Genomic DNA, 8,655 nt, shown 5'->3' with positions numbered 1-8,655 from the left:
AGGTTAGATCTTGCGGAATACAGGGAGAACTAACCATTTGGATACAGAACTAGCTGAAAGGTGGAACACAGAGGGTGGTGGTGGAGGGTTGTTTTTCAGACTGGAGGCCTGTGACCAGTGAGGTGCCACAAGAATCGGTGCTGGGTCCGCTACTTTTTGTCATTTACATAAATGATTTGAATGTGAGCATAAGAGGTACAGTTAGTAAGTTTGCAGATGACACCAAAATTGGAGGTGTAGTGGACAGCAAAGAGGGTTACCTCAGATTACAACAGGATCTGGACCAGATGGGCCAATGGGCTGAGAAGTGGCAGATGGAGGTTAATTCAGATAAATGCGAGGTGCTGCATTTTGGGAAAGCAAATCTTAGCAGGACTTATACACTTAATGCTAAGGTCCGAGGGAGTGTTGCTGAACAAAGAGACCTTGGAGTGCAGGTTCATAGCTCCTTGAAAGCGGAGTCGCAGGTAGATAGGATAGTGAAGAAGGCATTTGGTATGCTTTCGTTTATTGTTCAGATTATGGGGTACAGGAGTTGGGAGGTCATGTTGCGGCTATAGGACATTGGTTAGGCCACTGTTTGAATATTGCGTGCAATTCTGGTCTCCTTCCTATCAGAAGGATGTTGTGAAACTTGAAAGGGTTCAGAAAAGATTAACAAGGATGTTGCCAGGGTTGGAGGATTTGAGCCAAAGGGAGAGGCTAAATAGGCTGTGGCTGTTTTCTCTGGAGCGTTGGAGGCTGAGGGGTGACCTTATAGTGGTTTACAAAATTATGAGGGGCATGGATAGGATAAATAGACAAAGTCTTTTGCCTGGGCTTGGGAGTTCAGAACTAGAGGGCATAAGTTTAGGGTGAGAGGGGAAAGATATAAAAGAGACCTAAGGGGCAACTTTTTCACACAGAGGGTGGTACATGTATGGAATGAGCTGCCAGAGGGAGTGGTGGAGGCTGTATAATTGCAACACTTAGAAGGCATTTGGATGGGTATATGAATAGGAAGGGTTTGGAGGGATATGGGCCTGGTGCTGGCAGGTGGGACTAGATTGGGTTGGGATATCTGGTCAGCATGGACGGGTTGGACCGAATGGTCTGTTTCTATGCTGTACATCTCTATGACTATCTTCCCCTTAGTGTGTTTCTTCTTCCTTGGGATGAATTTCTGCTGTGCCTCTCAATTTACCCCTCAAAACTCTTGCCATTGCTGCTCTGCCATCTTCCCTGCTTGGTTCCCCTTCCAATCAACTTTGGGCAGCTCCTCCCTTTTGTCTTTGTAGTTGCCTTTACTCAATTATGTTACTGTTAAATCTGATTCCACCTTCTCCTTTTCAAACTGCAGGGTGAATTCTATTATATCATGGTCACTGATCCTCAGAGTTCATCCCTTTAAGCTTCCAAATCAAGTCTGCCTCATTACACATCACCAAATCCAGAATTGCCCTTTCCCTAGTGGGCTATATCATAGTCATTCCACAAATGCCTTTCCTTGGGATTCACTAACAGTCTACTTGCACATTGAAATCCCTCAGAATTATTATAATAATGCCTTCGTTACATGCCTTTTCTACCTCCTGATTTATTTTCTGCTCCACATCCTGACTACCACTGGAAAGCCTGCACATAACTCCCATCAGGGTCTTTTTTTACATTGTGGTTCCTCAACTGTACCACAGATTCTAAGCCTTCCAACCCTTTACTACTTTTCTCCATCAATTTAATTTCATTTCGTACTAACAAGGCAACTCCCTGCCACCACCCATCTGCCTGTCCTTTTGATAGGGCGTGTATCTTTGAATATTCAGTTCCCAGCTCTGATCCGCTTACAGCCAACAGTATTGTACCTGCCAATTTCACTCTGTTACAAGCTCATTTATCTTGCTCCATATATTCCATGCAGTTAAGTACAACATCCTCAGTGTTGATGCTCCCTTACCCATATTGCTGTGGCTGAAGTTAAATTCCTGACCCTTTCCACACTCTCTGTCCTTTACTGGAAATTTTAATGACCTTTGCTGAGCTATTCACCATTTTAACTTTTTCCATAATTTTCCCTGCAACTCAATGTCTGTCTCACCTCCACTCCCACTATTTAGTGTTAAGTCATATCCACAGCCCTAGTTATGTGATTCACCAGGATTCTGGTCCCAGCATGATTCAGGTGGTGCCTGTCCAATTGGAACAGCTCCCTCTTTCCTCAGTACTGATGCCAATATCTCGTGACTTCAAGCCCATTTCTCCCACACCAATCTTTGAATATTTACTTCTTGAATATTTTGATACTGTGCCAATTAACTTGTAGCTTGGGGAGCAATCCAGAGATTATTAACTTTTGGTTTAGCCTTTTCATTTATCCCTGAGCGGCTCATAATCCCTCAGCAGTCCTCTTTCCTCTTTCTACCTGTATCGTTGGTGCCAATGTGGACCACAGCAACTGGATCTTTCCCCTCTTACCCCAAGTTCTCCTGCAGCCCAAATGAGATATCCTGAATCCGAGCACCAGGCAGAAAACAAGGCCTTTGGGAATCTTGATCCTGGTCATAGAAAGCAGTGTCTATTCCCCTGACTACACTATCCCTGGTTACAACTACATTTCTCTTTTCTCCCTCCTCTTGAATGGCTCTCTGTACCATAGTGCTATCGTCAGTTTGCTCATCCTTCCTTCAGCTCTGACTCCCATCCACATAGGGAGTAAGAATCTTAGACCTGTTCGACCAGCTCAAGGGCTGAGGCTCCTTCAGCACTACCCCCTGGATCGCTCCACCTGTCTCACTTGTAGTCACACTCATCTATTCCTGACCACTGACTGAATTTGAAGTAGTTAATCTAAAGGGTTTTATGGACTACCTCCATAAACACAGCATCCAGATAACTCTCCCCATCCCTGATATGGCACCGTGTTCAAAGCTCAGACTCCAGTTCATTTAATCTGAGCTGGAGTTCCTTGAGCAACCAACATTTGCTACAGATGTGGTCACTACAAACCACAATAGGGTCCACCAGCTTCCATGTCTTGCAAGTGCAACACATTTCCAGGCCCTGCATCTCTATTTTATTTCCTAGCCCTCGATTTGATTTTTAAGAAAAGTCTTATTGGTCCTTTAGTTTGCAGCCTCTAAATATTTCTCCAATTCCTTCAATCTGGATATAACCTTACGTACATAATTAAATTAGTAGCTATGAATAAGCAATGAACTTGCAGTTTTCCTGTGCTCTCACTCCTAGTTTTGTGCTGGAATTCTGATCCTGGGTTTCAATTTATCCTGTTCTATTCCCATGCTGCGTCCAAAATTCCCTGAATGAGATATTCAATTGGGCTATGTCTCACTCTGGACAAGATCTCTCCTTCCTGACCATGCAAAGCAAACTGAGAAGGGAAAGAGCAAGGGAAAATGGGGGGAGGAAGTGGGGAACCAACCTAGCAGCCTCTTTCTGCCTGAGCTGTTTGTGAACAATTTATCTGACTATAAAATCAGTATAAACTATCTCCAATTCATAAGAATATAGGAATATAAGGAATTGAAGCAGGAGTAGACAATTTAGCCCCTTGAGCCTGCTCTGTTACTTAATATGATTATGGCTGATCTCATCTTGGTGCAAACTTCACTTACGTGCCCACTCTCCATAAACCTTTAACACATTACTCATTAAAAATCTGTCTCTCAGCACACAAACCAACAGCCACTCAGGCAACAACTCACCAGGACGAAGGACGCGATACCCAGCATGAGAAAAACCAATGTAGTGTACAAAATCCCATCAAGGACTGCACAAAACACTACATAGGACAAACAGGAAGACAGCTAACGGTCCGCATCCATGAACACCAACTAGCCACGAAACGACATGACCAGCTATCCTTAGTAGCCACACACTCAGATGACAAACAACATGAGTTCGACTGGGACAACACTACTATTAGAGACAAACCAAACAGAGAAGAGCCAGGGAATTCCTAGAGGCATGGCACTCATCCACAGATTGAATCAATAAGCACATCGACCTGGACCCAATATACCGACCACTGCAGCGGACAGCTGGAACTGACAACCGGAAGCGGCAGGTACAAATCACTATAAATGCCAGAGGAAACATCACAGAGGCGCTTCACAGGAGGCTCCCAAGCACTGAGGATGTCACCAAGACAGGGGATGAAATGTCTGCAACACAAATTCCCAGCTCGGCGAACAGAACCACAACAACGAGCACCCGAGCTACAAATCTTCTCCCAAACTTTGAACATCTGTCTCTCTTCTCCTAAAATTTACTCAGTGTCCCACAATCCACTCCACTCTGGGGTGGTGAATGCCACAGATTACAACACTTTGAGAGAAATAGTCTCTCTCCATCTCTGTTTCAAATGGTTTCCCCTTGTCCTCGAACGATACATTGTCATTCTAGATTGCCCATATGGGGAAACATCCTAAGTCGACTTTGTGAATTCCCTTTAGCATCTTTTATATATCAATTAGATCTCCTCTTATATTTCTAAACTGCTGAATTTCTCTTTATAAGCCAACCCACTTATCTCTGGAATCAATCTAGCAAACCTCCTCTGAACTGCCTCCAAGGCAATTACATTTCTTCCTTACGTAAGAAGACCAAAACTTTATGCAGTTTCCCCGATGCAGTGTCATTAATGCCTTGTACAATTGCATCAATACTCTACTATTTTTACACTCCATTCCTTTAGCACTAAATGTCAAAACTCCATCTGCCATCCTTTTAACCTGTTGTACCTCTGTATTAGCTTCATACAATTCATGCACGAGGACCCTCACATGCCTCTGCACCAAAGCATTTTGAGATTTCTCTCCTTTTAGATAACAAATTCATTTTTATTCTTCTAACCAAAATGGATAACCTCACACTTATCCATGTTAAACATCACCAACTAAATTTTGGCCCATTCACTTAATCTACACATATCCACTTATAAATTTCTTATGACTTCATTGCAACTTACTTTAACAATTTTTTAGTATCATCCATAAATTTGGTCATAGTACCTTCTATCCCTGCATCCAAGTTATTCATATAGATTGTAAATAACTAAGGCCTCTGTGGCCCCGAAACCTGTGGCACCCCCCTAGTTACAGCTTGCCAACCATCTTATTTGTGCCTTGAGGACAACTTTGATTGAGCCTCACCTATTTTGTTTTGCGTATTTTGATGAGTCATGGAGCTACTCATTAATACAATTAATACTAGCTGTGGCCTGCAAATATGTAAATAAGCAAGCACACTATTTGCATTAAAAGGAAGTGGGCCAAGTTTAAACCTGTACCAGAATCCCACTTTCTGTTTTGGGGGTCAATTAAATTTTGTCCCACAAAACGTTAATGATAAACTTAATCCTTTGGTGACTTTAGTAGAAATGCTACAATCATATTATAGAAATGCTGATATAACAAAATATAATACCAAGAAATGTTTAACCTCTCTCATTTCACCCATAATTACATGGACTATTTGTTTTAATGAAAGCTAAATGTTAAACAAAAGATAAACACTTTTATTGTGGCTTCAGCTACAGTGAACAGCTGCTCATCTGGTACATCTAAATGTACATCAATGTTTGGGCAAAATATGATGTAAATTCGAAAGGGGATTTTTTTTTCTCGCTGTGTGTGGTTGTTGCTATTCAGAAGGCAAATTCAACCCTGCAATTTCCAAATGGAGTTATATTCTGACTATAAATTAATTAACCTCAATGATTAAATCTAGTTACTTCTAGAAATTTGCATAGGGATGATAGAAATAAGTCATTAACTCTGTCATGATTTCTATGGTGAACGTAAAACTGACACTGCCAAATTCACTAAACTATTGTGAAATTAAAGAAATTACCAGCAAGATTTCACTTTTTCCAACATTTACTTTCATGTGAATCAGAAGTCATATAAATTAACTGTGAATCAACAGACAAATTGTAGTCAGTACAAACTATAAATCACACATGCAGATACAGAAAGACTATCTCATGAATTTACAAGCATTTTCATTACTCCTGGCACAAATATGGCATCACATTCAACCTGATATTGTTTCCAGGTTGGTCTCTGATACATAACACAATGGATCTGGTCTGTAAATCCTGAACAATAGTAACACAACACAGAGTTCCTCACCTAACTGGTATACTCCTGCAGAATATCCTTAGGTGGACTCACAACAGCTGAAAATGTGTTGCTGGAAAAGCGCAGCAGGTCAGGCAGCATCCAAGGAGCAGGAGAATTGACGTTTCGGGCATGAGCCCTTCTTCAGGAATGGATTCCTGAAGAAGGGCTCATGCCCAAAACGTCGATTCTCCTGCTCCTTGGATGTTGCCTGACCTGCTGCGCTTTTCCAGTAACTCATTTTCAGCTCTGATCTCCAGCATCTGCAGTCCTCACTTTCTCCTAGTGGACTCCCAACAATCTTGATTGGTCAGATTCCCCAGACACTCCTTTTATTTGACTCCTTAAATAACCTTGGTGGTTTAATAAAGTGTGGTTAGCTCTGACAAAACTGAAGCATAGCAGTGGGAGTATCCAATTCTCAACCCTGAGTTTAACCACATCATCAGCTTTTTGTCCCTTTTAACTGCAATTCACAAATACAGTAGTTCCTTGTAAAGATGTCTTCTTTGTTCTTACCTTGCAGCACTGTCTTTCTATCTGTCACATGACACACATTCTATTCTGTTTGTTCTGCAACCAGGTCAAAGGTTGTCAGGTCTCATGAATTTCTATTCTTATTATTTAAAAAAATTAAATTGTTACCTTTATAATTAATTCTTTTAAATTATTTTAAAACATTCTTAACAACTATTATAAGTTTCCGAGACAGTTTAAAGAAGTTACATTTTGACTTTATTGTATGGCTTCTTCATCAAAATGTTTCAATCCATCTTGTCTCATGCCTTTCTAATTTTAAGTGCTACAAACAAGAAATATCTGCTGTGTTCATATGTTTGAGCAAAATTAATAAATGCAAGGATTCTGCATGATCTGTAAATAAGCAACTTATTTTTAAATCCATATATCATCAATCTGCTTAACAATGTTTATAAAAGTCTTACAATAAAGCAATAATACACAATTTATGATACATTGTCACCGACTAAAATAATAAACTAGACCTCACAGCCAAAACATTGTCAAGCCGTACCATGAAGATTGAACGAATAGTTGCTATAATTAGTATGATCCTTATTTATCTGAATTGCTTTGTTAACCTCCATTGTCATAACTCTGTCTTTTCACTTAGCTAGGTATCAGGATGTGAAGCATGAGGATACAACCAATCAAATGTATGTCTAAAATCCATTAGAAATGCCAATTGTTTGATTCATCCACAGGGACCACAATTGATGATTCTTGTTCTTTATTTGTCCTAAGGGCACGGAAACAGGTCAACTGGTTGAATTACTTCTTTTTCCTTTTAAAATTCTTTTGACTTTTGGGAGTAATTTAATCAGCAGGACAGGCCCTGTGCTAGATTTCCACTGTAATCAGTGATTGTGCATTGATTGGGAATAATAAGAAATAGAAATGAGGTAATGCTGCAGCTCTGTAATGAAAACAATAAAGACAGCTAAACTGCGATAAAACAAGGCACCTTCTGTATTACATTTCTTCTATATTTCAAGGTGATTAGTACTGTATGTTGTCTGCAAACATGAGATTTGAAATGCATGTCCTCCTGCTTAATATCATAACCAGAGTGTGCAGTGGTTTTAGCTAGCGGTCAAAATTGAGACAAGATAACAATTTTCTGTGTGACATAATTTTGTAAAAAAAAGTCAGTATTTCATTAATGATTTAAACATGAACAGATTTAATTTATATTCTGATTGAAAAATCAGAAATGATGTATATTATCCAGTTAACCAATATCATGAGGTATTCAAAATTGGGCATTTCCATGTTGTGAAAAATTAGTAAAGAAAATTTAAAAACTTAATCTCATACCAGTTGGTTTAAAAACTAAAATTTTACATTCTTTGACTTTTCAACAGTTCATTTCATCATTTTCTAAATATCTTTCTTATACTTGCATCACAAGTCCATTAATACTAATGAAGCAGTATGATGGAATCTCTACAGTGTGGAATCCCTACAGTGTGGCCATTTGGCTCATTAAGTCCACACTGACCCTCTGAACAGCATCCCACCCAGACCTATCTCCCTACCCTATCCTTGTAACCATGACTTTCCCATGGGTAGTTCACCTAGCCTACACATCCCTGAACACTGTGGGCAATTTAGCATGGTCATCCACCTAACCTGCTCATCTTCAGACTCTGGGAGGAAACCAGAGCCCCATATCTGTGTGGGGAGATATGGGGAGAATGTGCAAACACCACACAGACAGTCACCTGAGGCTGGAATCAAACTTGGATCCCTGGCACTGTGAGGCAGCTGTGCTGACCAATGAGTCACCATACTATGCATATTGGCCTTGATGCAAAAACTGTAGGTTCAGTGTGAAATCCATTTCCTTCTATGTCTTACTTTCTTTATCATCCATGTAAATTCCCTATGCAGGAAAGGAGGAGGCTCAAATGGTTGTGTAAATATTCTTTCTGACAGGATATGGACAACTGTCTTGTGGAAACAGTTTCATTCGGGTAATTATTGTGGTTATTATTGTTTTACAATCTGTACTTTACCG

This window comes from Chiloscyllium punctatum, chromosome 1 (assembly GCF_047496795.1).
Source record: "Chiloscyllium punctatum isolate Juve2018m chromosome 1, sChiPun1.3, whole genome shotgun sequence".
Taxonomy (NCBI): Eukaryota; Metazoa; Chordata; class Chondrichthyes; order Orectolobiformes; family Hemiscylliidae; genus Chiloscyllium; species Chiloscyllium punctatum.
The sequence above is the reverse complement of the archived record's forward strand: the minus strand, read 5'-3'. Positions refer to the sequence as shown.